Source organism: Marmota flaviventris, chromosome 2 (assembly GCF_047511675.1).
Source record: "Marmota flaviventris isolate mMarFla1 chromosome 2, mMarFla1.hap1, whole genome shotgun sequence".
Lineage (NCBI taxonomy): Eukaryota > Metazoa > Chordata > Mammalia > Rodentia > Sciuridae > Marmota > Marmota flaviventris.
Window position 1 is genome coordinate 35,372,699 of NC_092499.1, and position 13,749 is coordinate 35,386,447.

The following is a 13,749-nucleotide window of genomic DNA, read 5'->3' on the forward strand; positions in this document are numbered from 1 at the left end:
GTGTGTGTATTTTAGTTGCAGTTGGACACAATACCCTTATTTTATTTATTTATTTTTATGTGGTGCTGAGGATCAAACCCTGCGCCTCAAATTTGCTAGGCCTGGATTCTATTGCTATCTCTAGATTATAATTTTTTAATAAGTTTGTAAGTGTGGCATAACATTCTAGCAATGTGTTTTTATCTTTGTGTGCTAATAATACATCATCCATATAGTGAAATATTTGTAGTTCAGAATTTTGATTTCTAAGTGGCTGGATTGCTTTGTTAACATAAATTTGACACATAGTTGGGCTGTTAGCCATCCCTTGAGGGAGTACTTTCCATTCATATCTCTGATCAGGACCTTCATGATTCAGTGCAGGGATAGTAAATGCAAAACGTGGACTATCCTCAGGATGAATTGGAATTGAAAAAAAACAATCTTTAATATCTATAACTAAAACATACCAGGTTTTTGGCAAAGCAGACAACTGAGGAATCCCTGATTGAGCAGGTCCCATAATAACCATCTCATTATTAATGGCTCTTAAATCTTGCAATAATCTCCATTTACCAGATTTCTTTTTGATGACAAAAATGGGAGTATTATGGGGAGATACAGAAGGTTGTATATGTCCTTCTGCTAATTGTTGTTTGACCAGGTCATGGGCTGCTTGTATCTTTTCTTTAGTCAGGGGCCACTGAGGAACCCATACTGGTCTTTCTGATTTCCAAGTAATTTTTATTGTCTCAGTGGCCCTTTCTGAAAATCCAACCCATGTCTGTCTGTTCCTTGATCTATTTGTATTGGTGCTGCTATACCTTGTTCTTGTTTTTCTAATCTTTTTCCTTTCCTAAAACCTTGTCTAGTCATAATAGTGGGTGCATTTTGGTTGATGTTATTTGTTAATGTCAAACCTAATTGATCTAGGACATCTCGTCCCCATAAATTTACGGGAAGATGATCCAATACATATGGCTGTATAGTTCCTTCACATCCTTCAGGATCCTTCCAATCTAATACCATTGCACTTCTATGGGGATTAGTCGCCACTCCTAAATAATTAATTGGAAAATTTAATTGTACTTTATCTATTGCTATCTATTTAAGAGGGATTAATGCTTTTCTGAAGGAATAGCTTAGCTGGGCACCATGGCATATGCCTGCAATCTCAGCTCTGGACTCACTCAAATTAGCCTCCTTGATTCAGTTAGACTCTATTTACCTATCTATACTGACTGCCTGCCTAATTCTGGCTTCAGTCATAACTCTTATAATCTAATATTTAATCTCGGAATATTCCTGCAATAATACAGGAGCTTTTGGAGGACACCTCACACACCTAAACCATAACAGGAAGAAAGTTGTGCTACAATCAAGATGCTTCAATCTTAGCTCCACATTTTACATGCCTCTGACAGCATGGCACTGAGGACAGAGCCTGGGTAGGGATGTCTTGAACATCTATTATGTTACTAATTGGTAACTTGATTTTATGCTGTATTATTATATTTATTTCAGAATTGTTTTTCTGAATTAAATGAAATAGGATGTTATCATAGGTTGAGTTCCTAAAAGGAGAGTTTGAATTGAAATTTTTTTGCTCATAATTTGCTGAGGAAAGCAGGTTAAGATGGAGACTGTTCAAGCATGAATGTTGTTCAACTGTAATCTTGATTTGGCCTGATCCTTTTGGGAGCTCTGGGACATGAATTGTACTGAAGTTCTGGTCCCTTCCACCTTGAGGTAAGGGGGCCAGACTACTGACATAATGTTCACAAAAATAAAGTACTGAAGTCATTGGCAGTTGTTTTTCTTGGAATAGAGGTATATACTATTGGGAAATGGTGACTCTCAGTGACAATTCTATGGATAAGCGAGCCAAGAGCAGTCAACACTCATAGCATCTGGTTATTGTTTACACTAGCCTGGGACAGAGAATTTAGGCTGAACACCAACAAAATATGCTATTAAAATGGAAATTTGCTGGAACATGGGTGGCATTCATTTGCTTAAAGACTTTCTAGTTTCTGTATTCTACTTTTTGCCTTTCATCATTCATTTAATAGGGTATCTATAGCTGGTCTTATTATTCTTGAAGAGTTGAAAAAATTTAACTTAAAGCATTTGTTAATTGAAAAGATCTAAATAAATATACGGGATTATTATTTAAAACTAAGGCTTAGACTTTTTTAAGTGTTTTAGTCAGCTTTTTCACCACTGTGACTTATGAACCCAACATGTACAATTGTAGAGGAGGGAAAGTTTATTTGAGGGCTCACAGTTTCAGAGGTCTTAGTCCATAGAAGGCCGGGTCCATTCCTTGAGGATCAAGGTAAGGCAGAACAGCATGTCAGAAGACTGTGGTAGAGGGAAGCAGCTCATGTGGTGATCAGGAAGCAGAGAGAGTGGTATATTAGAGACACAAAGTAGGGACTGGGGTTGTAGTTCAGTGGCAGAGTGCTTGTCTGGCACATGTGAGGCACTGGGTTCAATCCTCGGTGCCACATAAAAATAAATAAATAAATAAAAGATGTTGAGTACATCTACAACTAAAAATATTCTTTAAAAAGAGATAAAAATGCCATATATACACAATGGAATATTACTCAGGAATAAAGAGAATAAAATCGTGGCATTTGCAGATAAATAGATAGAGAAGATTATGCTAAGTGAAGTTAGCCAATCCCAAATAATCAAACGCCAAATGTTTTCTTTGATATAAGTAGGCTGATTTATAGTGGGATAGGGAGAGGGAGCATGGGAGGAATAGACGTACTCTAGATAGGGCAGAGGGATTGGAGGGAAAGGGAGGGGGAATGGGGTTAGAAATGATGGTGGAACGTGATGATCATTATTATCCTAAGTACATGTATGAAGACATGAATTATTGTGAATATACTGTGTATACAACCAGAGACGTGAAAAATTGTGCTCTATATGTGCAATAAAAATTGTAATGCATTCTGCTGTCATGTATAAATAAAATAAATAAATAAAAAAGAGACACTAAATACTAGTTGTCATTCAGATGTTCAAATTGCTGAAATTTTCAAAATAAAGTCTTTTGTATCTGATGTTTCAATTTTAGAAACCACCAACTGTGAGATAGTTTTTAATATATAAGTCTTGTACCCTTTGCTGCTTTCAGCTTTCACCCAAATTGGCCAACCTTGTTAAGTGAGTGGATATGCTGAATTAGAGTCCCTCATTGCCTGGCCACCTCTGCTAGAGAAATTTGGGGGTATGGGCATTAATAACCTTATACTTTAAAATGGCTTTATTATTTCTGGGGATAAGAGTGTAAGTCTGGTAGGTCAGCTGGCCAGTTCCTTCATCTGCTTTGTCTGTAGAATAATCTGTGTTGAATCATTCCTCTCACTCTGAAAGTCCCTGTTTGTGTGCTATGCAGAGGTATGTGGAAGCCACTTTTGGGTTTAGGGGAGATGGGACTTTCCATCCCATCCTATCTGCATTACTTCTCTACCCCATGTCAGCCATAGTATTTATCCCAAAGACCAGGCTATCAATTTCAAATAGAAGTATTCTTTTTTTCTTCTCTACTCTCCAGACTGGTAGGGTATATTCATTAGTTGCTCCACAATCTGAGTCCCAATGTCTCTTCTGTGATCATCCTGGTTGTCATTATGGGCATTTACCAATCCAGTGAAAATGAGAGCCTAAGTGGTTGTTTGGTCTTGGATATGGTAAAATACAGGTACAGGGTGAAAAGAAGAAAAGGGGGAGAAAGAAATACAGACTAAAAGAGTGATTTCTGACGGGCGGGGGGAGGGGAGTAAGCCATAGGAATTCCTAGTCTGCTGACTTGGGAAGTACAGTCACTGAGTCCCTTCAAGTAGTCAGTTGCTTCCCCGCTCTGACCATCTCTGCTAGGGAGGCTCAAATACATCTGATGAAGATGGCTGATTCTCTCTCCAACTGGAGAGTCAAGGACTTTCTCTTCAGCATTCACAGCTCAGCTTTACTGAGTTTCTTTTCTGTATGCCTCTGACAGCAATGCACTGAGGAAAGGGCCTGGGTAAGGCTGGTTTGAACATCTATTATGTTACTAATTGGTAACTTGATTTTATGCTGTATTATTATATTTACTTCAGAATTGTTTTCTGAATTAAATGAAATAGGATGTTATCATAGGTTGATTTCCTTAAAAGGAGAGTTTGAATTGAAATTTTTTTGCTCATAATTTGTTGAGGAAAGCAGGTTAAGATGGAAACTGTTCAAGCATGAATGTTGTTCAACTGTAATCTTGATTTGGCTTGATCCTTTTGGGAGCTCTGGGGCATGAATTTTACTGTAGTTCAATTGTTGTTGGTATGTTGATCAGAATGTCTGTTAGCTTGTTGGAGGAGTGCTTTCCCTCTCCCACTGAGCCAGAGCATGCCTGACACTGCTGCTCTCCATTGCCACTATTAGTTATCTTTCTATTTTCAGTTTGCCTCAGATTGAATTCACTAGTGGGGAGTTGCTGCAACACTGGATCCTCTGAGTTTCCAATTTCCTATATTTTTTATATTTCTAAATTGTACGTCAATCATAACTTTGGATAGCTAAGAGATGAATAGACATGTTTAGAAAATTTTAATCAGAAGCACATTCTAATAACATTTAAAATTTCAAACTGACTATATGATTTGGTCTTACATATGTTAAGAAACTAGATGCAGGATGGTGACACAAATTAGAACCCAAGGGAGAAGTGGTATGAATAGGTGTAGTGTTCAGAAAGGAGTTCTTCTGACTTTGGAAAAGGATCCCTGTTGATCAGATTCTCTTTTAACCAATGAGTCTCTCCTTATTTGATTTCATATTTCACTTTTAGGTTACAATGGTCTCTATGCTTAAGTAAGTTAGGCAGGGAAGAGTTTTATTTTTTATCAAGACATAAAGCAGACTGCTCTCATATATTTTGGCCTTTTTCCCACTTGTGTGGGACCACTGCATGCTTAGCTCAGGTAAGAGTCACTGACAACCTCTCTTGTGTCCTCTGTACCTCCCACAAGTTCCCTTCATTTCTGGTATGCTGGTTGTACTCCCTCCTGACTTTTTCAGTTCGTGTATGGTTGCTACCTTTCCTTAAAAAAAAATTTAAAAAATTATTTCTAGAATCAGGTATTTCCAACATATCTTCTGAACCCTTATCATTCTATTTAAGTGTCTCTATAGGTGGATCTCCATCAATCTTACTTTTAGTGTTATGTTTCTATAATTGTGCAAAATATACCATTCTGTTTCAGCCATTGCCATTAAGAAGTGGACTCTCATTTTCTTTTCTTAAATATGTGGTGCTTGAATAATTTCCTCATAATCTTAATAAATATTAGACCAAGGAGAGTCTTCAATCTGTCTTACAAATAAAATTATAGCTTTTATTAATTTGCATAGAATAGTTAATGTGAGATTTAGTATGAGTTTCTTGTTTAATTTACTTTTTTTTTCCCTTTAAAACAAATAAAGAAATGAGTTATTTTCCTCACTCTGATGCTTACCTCCAGCAGCTCAGGGTCATATGAAAACTTGCTTCAGCCTCAGGCCACTGATTCTTACCCACTCTGACGGATGGCTTTGCAAGATATTATAGAGTATCTCATCTGTGTTTCGGAGTCTAGATTGTAATCTTATATGAATAATTTTTCTGTTAGATAAATTGTTATCTTCTCCTGTTACATAACTCCCACTTCTCATGTACTTTAAGATTAATATCATGTACTGCAGAAGGTGACATCATCACAGATTCTGAAAGGGACACACATATTCCCTTGAATTTGGCACATCACATTTCTGACATCCAAAGGGAACAACCAGAGCTCTAGATCCCTCGGTCTGCCTCTGGCCTCCAGAGGGCGATGTTGCACCGGGGAGGCTAATGTTTTTACTGAGCATCCTCTTCATCAACTGAGCCCCTCCTCCCTGCCACTGGCTGTTATTTCTTTTCTTTTATATATATATATATATATATATATATATATATATATATATATATATATATATATATATATATATATATATATTTTAATTTAACAGAACACAGGTTTCATTTCAGTTTCTTAGAAACAGTTTTTGTAACAGTTGTTTTTTTTTTTAATAGAAGGCAGCAAAATGGAGATTCAGGCCTGCCTATGACAGTTCTTTATAATTGTCTTAGTACACTTATCAAAATCTTATATCTGTAATCTATATTTTTTACTGATCGATACCCTATAACTTCCACTCTTACTGATTGTATTTTTCAGTTCACACCACAATAATACCAGCATAGAACATTTAGTTTCCTTGCTTATTTCAGAATCCTCCACTTTTGTTCTTTTTTTTTTTTAATTTTTTATTGTTGGCTGTTCAAAACATTACATAGTTCTTGATATATCATATTTCACACTTTGATTCAAGTGGGTTATGAGCTCCCATTTTTACCCCATATACAGATTGCAGAATCACATCAGTTACACATCCATTGATTTACATATTGCCATACTCGTGTCTGTTGTGTTCTGCTGCCTTTCCTATCCTCTACTATCCCACCTCCCCTCCCCTCCCCTCCCCTCTTCTCTCTCTGCCCCCTCTACTGACATTCATTTGTCCCCCTTGTATTATTTTTCCCCTTCCCCTCACTTCCATTTGTATGTACTTTTGTATAACTCTGAGGGTCTCCTTCCATTTCCATGCAATTTCCCTTCTCTCTCCCTTTCCCTCCAACCTCTCATCCCTGTTTAATGTTAATCTTCTTCTCATGCTCTTCGACCCTACTCTGTTCTTAGTTACTCTCCTTATATCAAAGAAGACATTTGGCATTTGTTTTTTAGGGATTGGCTAGGTTCACTTAGCATAATCTGCTCTAATGCCATCCATTTCCCTGTAAATTCTATGATTTTGTCATTTTTTAATGCAGAGTAATACTCCATTGTGTATAAATGCCACATTTTTTTTTATCCATTCATCTATTGAAGGGCATCTAGGTTGGTTCCACAGTCTTGCTATTGTGAATTGTGCTGCTATGAACTTTGATGTAGCAGTGTCCCTGTAGCATGCTCTTTTTAGGTCTTTAGGGAATAGACCGAGAAGGGGAATAGCTGGGTCAAATGGTGGCTCCATTCCCAGCTTTCCAAGAAATCTCCATACTGCTTTCCAAATTGGCTGCACCAATTTGCAGTCCCACCAGCAATGTACAAGTGTACCCTTTTCCCCACATCCTCTCCAGCACTTGTTGCTGTTTGACTTCATAATGGCTGCCAATCTAACTGGAGTGAGATGGTATCTTAGGGTGGTTTTGATTTGCATTTCTCTGACTGCTAGAGATGGTGAGCATTTTTTCATGTACTTGTTGATTGATTGTATGTCCTCCTCTGAGAAGTGTCTGTTCAGGTCCTTGGCCCATTTGTTGATTGGTTGTTTGTTATCTTATTGTCTAATTTTTTGAGTTATTTGTATACTCTGGATATTAGGGCTCTATCTGAAGTGTGAGGAGTAAAGATTCGTTCCCAGGATGTAGGCTCTCTATTTACCTCTCTTATTGTTTCTTTTGCTGAGAAAAAACTTTTTAGTTTGAGTAAGTCCCATTTGTTGATTCTAGTTATTAACTTTTGTGCTATGGGTGTCCTATTGAGGAATTTGGAGCCCGACCCCACCGACTGTAGATCGTAGCCAACTTTCTCTTGTATCAGATGCCATGTCTCTGATTTGATATCAAGCACCTTGATCCATTTTGAATTAACTTTTGTGCATGGCGAGAGAAAGGGATTCAGTTTCATTTTGTTGCATATGGATTTCCAGTTTTCCCAGCACCATTTGTTGAAGATGCTATCCTTCCTCCATTGCATGCTTTTAGCCCCTTTATCAAATATAAGGTAGTTGTAGTTTTGTGGATTGGTTTCTGTGTCCTCTATTCTGTACCATTGGTCCACCCACCTGTTTTGGTACCAGTACCATGCTGTTTTTGTTACTATTGCTCTGTAATATAGTTTGAAGTCTGGTATCGCTATACCGCCTGATTCACACTTCCTGCTTAGCATTGTTTTTGCTATTCTGGGTCGTTTATTTTTCCATATGAATTTCATGATTGCTTTCTCTATTTCTACAAGAAATGCCGTTGGGATTTTGATTGGCATTGCATTAAACCTATAGAGAACTTTTGGTAATATCGCCATTTTGATGATGTTAGTTCTGCCTATCCATGAACAGGGTATATTTTTCCATCATCTAAGATCTGCTTCTATTTCTCTCTTTAGGGTTCTGTAGTTTTCATTGTATAAGTCTTTCACCTCTTTTGTTAGGTTGATTCCCAAGTATTTTATTTTTTTTGAAGATATTGTGAATGGAGTGGTTGTCCTCATTTCCATTTCAGAGGATTTATCGCTGATATACAGAAATGCCTTTGATTTATGTGTGTTGATTTTATATCCTGCCACTTTGCTGAATTCATTTATTAGCTCTAATAGTTTCTTTGTAGACCCTTTTGGGTCTGCTAGGTATAGAATCATGTCATCTGCAAATAGTGATAATTTAAGTTCTTCTTTTCTTATTTTTATGCCTTTAATTTCTTTCGTCTGTCTAATTGCTCTGGCCAGTGTTTCGAGAACTATGTTGAACAGAAGTGGTGAGAGAGGGTATCCCTGTCTTGTTCCAGATTTGAGAGGGAATGCCTTCAATTTTTCTCCATTCAGAATGATGCTAGCCTGAGGCTTTGCATAGATTGCTTTTACAATATTGAGGTATGTTCCTGTTATCCCTAGTTTTTCTAGAGTTTTTAACATAAAGGCATGCTGTACTTTGTCAAATGCTTTTTCCGCATCTATCGAGATGATCATATGGTTCTTATTTTTAAGTCTATTGATGTGGTGAATAACATTTATTGATTTCCGTATATTGAACCAGCCTTGCATCCCAGGGATGAATCCTACTTGATCATGGTGCACAATTTTTTTGATATGTTTTTGTATCCGATTCGCCAGAATTTTATTGAGGATTTTTGCATCTAGGTTCATTAGAGATATTGGTCTGTAGTTTTCTTTCTTTGAAGTGTCTTTGTCTGGTTTAGGTATCAGGGTGATGTTGGCCTCGTAGAATGAATTTGGAAGTTCTTCCTCTTTTTCTATTTCCTGAAGTAGCTTGAAAAGTATTGGTATTAGTTCCTCTTTAAAGGTTTTATAAAACTCTGCTGTATACCCATCCAGTCCTGGGCTTTTCTTAGTTGGTAGTCTTTTGATGGTTTCTTCTATTTCCTCAATTGATATTGGTTTGTTTAGGTTGTCTATATCCTCCTGACGCAATCTGGGCAGATCATATGACTTAAGAAATTTATCGATGCCTTCACTATCTTCTAATTTATTGGAGTATAAGGATTCAAAATAATTTTTGATTATCTTCTGTATTTCTGAATTGTCTGTTGTGATATTGCCTTTTTCATCCCGTATGCTAGTAATTTGAGTTCTCTCTCTTCTTCTCTTCGCTAGCATGGCTAAGGGTCTGTCGATTTTGTTTATTTTTTCAAAGAACCAACTTTTAGTTTTGTCAATTTTTTCAATTGTTTCTTTTGTTTCGATTTCATTAATTTCAGCTCTGATTTTCATTATTTCTTGCCTTCTACTTCTTTTGCTGTTGTTTTGCTCTTCTTTTTCTAGCATTTTGAGATGAATTATGAGATCATTTATTTATTGGTTTTTTTCTTTTTTTAAGGAATGAACTCCAAGCAATGAATTTTCCTCTTAGAACTGCTTTCAATGTGTCCTATAGATTCTGATATGTTGTGTCTGTGTTTTCATTAATCTCTAAGAATTTTTTAATTTCCTCCTGGATGTCTTCTATAACCCATTGATCATTCAGTAACCTATTGTTCATTCTCCAAGTGATGTATTCTTTTTCCTTCCTTCTTTTATCATTGATTTTCAGTTCCATTCCATTATGATCAGATAGGCTGCATGGTATTATCTCTACTCCTTTATATTGTCTAAGAGTTTCCCTGTGACATAATATATGATCTACTTTTGAGAAGGATCCATGTGCTGCTGAGAAAAAAAGTGTAACTGCTTGATGTTGGGTGGTATATTCTATATATGTCAATTAAGTCTAGGTTATTAATTGTGTTATTGAGTTCTATAGTTTCCTTATTCAACTTTTGTTTGGAAGATCTGTCCAGTGGCGAGAGAGGTGTGTTGAAGTCTCCCATGATTATTGTATGGTGGTCTATTAGACTCTGAACTTGAGAAGAGTTTGTTTGATGAACATAGCTGCACCATTGTTTGGGGCATATATATTTATGATTGTTATGTCTTGTTGGTGTATGGTTCCCTTGAGCAGTATGTAGTGTCCCTCTTTATCCCTTTTGATTAACTTGGGCTTGAAATCTATTTTATTTGATATGAGTATGGACACTCCTGCTTGTTTCCGAAGTCCATATGAGTGATATGATTTTTCCCAACCTTTCACCTTCAGCCTATGTATGTCTTTTCCTATCAAATGCGTCTCCTGTAGGCAGCATATTGTTGGGTCTTGTTTTGTGATCCATTCTACTAGCCTGTGTCTCTTGATTGGTGAGTTTAAGCCATTAACATTTAGAGTTATTATTGAGATATGGGTTGTTCTTCCAGCCATATTTGTTTATTTATGTTACTAAACATGGTTTGTTTTCCTCTTTGATTATTTCCCCCCTTTTACTGTCCTACCTCCCACTGTTGGTTTTCATTGTTATTTTCCATTTCCTCTTCCTGTAATGTTTTGCCAAGGATTTTTTGGAGAGATGGTTTTCTAGCTGCAAATTCTTTTAACTTTTGTTTATCGTGGAAGGTTTTAATTTCATCTTCCATCCTGAAGCTTAATTTCGCTGGAAACACAATTCTTAGTTGGAACCCATTTTCTTTCAGTGGTTGAAATATGTTATTCCAGGATCTTCTAGCTTTCAGAGTCTGTGTTGAAAGATCAGCTGTTATCCTGATTGGCTTACCCCTAAATGTGATCTGCTTCCTTTCTCTTGTAGCTTTTAAAATTCTCTCCTTATTCTGTATGTTGGGCATCTTCATTATAATGTGTCTAGGTGTGGGTCTCTTATGATTTTGCACATTTGGCGTCCTGTAGGCTTCTAGGATTTGGGATTCTGTCTCATTCTTCTAGTCTGGAAGTTTTCTCGTATTATTTCATTGAATAGATTGCTCATTCCTTTGGTTTGAAACTCTGTCCCTTCCTGTATCCCAATGACTCTTAAATTTGGTCTCTTGATGTTATCCCATATTTCTTGGATGTTCTGCTCATGGTTTCTTAACAGTCTTGCTGAGCTGTCTATGTTCTTTTCAAGTTGAAATACTTTATCTTCATTGTCTGATGTTCTATCTTCTAAGTGTTCTACTCTGCTGGTAGTATTCTCCATTGAGTTTTTAAGTTGGTTTATTGCTTCCTGCATTTCTAGGATTTCTGTTTGTTTGTTTTTTATAACCTCTATCTCCCTGTATAGTTGATCTTTTGCTTCTTGGATTTGTTTATGTAATTCATTGTTGAAGTGATCTTTCATTGTCTGATTTTGCTGTCTGATGTCTTCCTTGAGACTCCAGATCATCTGAAGCATGTATATCCTGAATTCTTTATCTGACATTCCATCTGCTGCAGCTATTACCTCTTCTAAAGTTGAGTTGACCTGCATTGCTTGTGGTCCTTTCTTTCCTTGTCTCTTCATACTGTTTGCGTTCCTTTCTACTTGGTGAAACTGTTGTGCTATTGAATTTTCCCCCTATATATTTATATTGGTCTTGTATAGTTGCAAAGTCTCCCTCGCAGGCGTGGGCGGCGGCTCTGCCCCTCCTCCAATTGGGGCAATGTGCCTACAACGCTGGCAGGCCGCTGGGCCTGCTCTGCCTATCGGTAGCAGGTCCGCCTACCTTGCAGGCGCGGGCGGCGGCTCTGTCCCTCTGCGGGCCGCTAGGCTTGTTCTGTTGGTGGTCGCAGTTCTGCCTACTTTGCAGGCGCAGGCAGCGGCACTGCCCCTCTGCAGGCCTCTAGGGCTGTTCTGCCAGTGGGTCGCAGGTCCGCCTACCTTGCAGGCGCGGGGGTGGGGGGCGGCTCTACCCTTCCTCAGGCCACTGGGCCTGTTCTGTCTGTCGGTTGCAGGTCTGGCCTGTTCTGATGGTGGTCACAGTTCCGTCTACCTTGCAGGCGCGGGGGGGAGGGGGCGGCTCAGCCTCTCAGCAGGCCGCTGCTCCTCTTCTGCCGGTGGGTCCCAGGCCCGCCTACCTTGCAGGAGTGATTGGAAGCTCTGTCCCGCCGTGGGCCACTGGGCCTTTTCTGTCGGTGGTCACAGTTCCGCCTACCTGGCAGGCGCGGGGGGTGGGGGGCGGCTCTGCCCCTCAGCAGGCCGCTGGGCCTGCTCTGTGGGTGGTCACAGTTCCCTCTACCTTGCCGGCGCAGGGGGAGGGGGCGGCTCAGCCTCTCAGCAGGCCGCTGCTCCTCTTCTGCCGGTGGGTCCCAGGCCCGCCTACCTTGCAGGAGTGATTGGAAGCTCTGTCCCACCGTGGGCCACTGGGCCTTTTCTGTCGGTGGTCACAGTTCCGCCTACCTGGCAGGCGCGGGGGGTGGGGGGCGGCTCTGCCCCTCAGCAGGCTGCTGGGCCTGCTCTGTGGGTGGTCACATTTCCCTCTACCTTGCCGGCGCAGGGGGAGGGGGCGGCTCTGATTTCCTCACAGATGTCTTTGTAGATAAGGGACCTATCACCAGAACAAGGGCCAGAGAGCATACAGACTGCTTAAAGGAAAGCCTCTTTCCAAGTGTTTTTGAAATTTGTCCAACCAAGAGATGTGTGCAGCCCCTCCTCTCCACTCCATGCCCTAGAGGCTCAGAGCTTCACACTACCTTCCCTCCTGTGCAGATCCCTGTAGCATTTCCATCACCCAGCCATGCTCTTGGTGATTGTGCCAGTACTTGCAATGGTTTTTACCCTGAGTGAGTATATGACATTTTCTCTCTCCTCACACGAAAGTGACCGTGTTTTGATTCTAATTGAAAAGGGACACTTTTTCTTCACAACCAAGTTTGTGCTGCTTTTCCTTACTCAGCATCAATGTTGCAGGAGGAAGTGGAGCCCAATCAGTGACCCAGCCTGACCGCCACGTCCTGGTCTCTGAAGGAGCCCCTCTGCAGCTGAGGTGCAGCTACTCATCTTCTGTTCCTCCCTCTCTCTTCTGGTACCAGCAACGCCCCAGCCAAGGCCTCCAGCTCCTCCTGAAGTACATGTCAGGGGCCACCCTGGTGATAGGCATAAATGGTTTCCAGGCTGAACTTAGGAAGAATGAAACCTCCTTCCACCTGAGGAAGCCCTCAGCCCATTGGAGCGACTCGGCTGAGTACTTCTGTGTTCTGGGTGACAGAGTGTCTGGGGCTACAGGGGGAGCTGAGCACAAACCTCCTGACACAAGGGACTTTCTGTGACACACAGGCTCAAGCTGGGGAGTTTTCATTTTCTTTGAAGCCTAAGAGGGCTGGGTGGGCTGAGCCCTGGGGAGCATTTGTCTCCTAAATAGTTGCCTCCATGTCTTTATCCTGCCACCTTCAGACTGGCTGTGTCCCAGGTGAAGATATTGTGATGGATTTCTCCAGGAGGGACCCCTGTCTTCCTCCACAACCTCATGCCCCAACTTCCACCCCACACATACATTCTGAGGAGAGTACTTCATAACTATAAGGGCTTTGAAGTTAAAAAAAAATAGCAGCACTTTTGTTTAAAAGGTCACTTCTAGCATCCACTGTGATGATTAGCGTTGCCTCAAAGGAACTTTA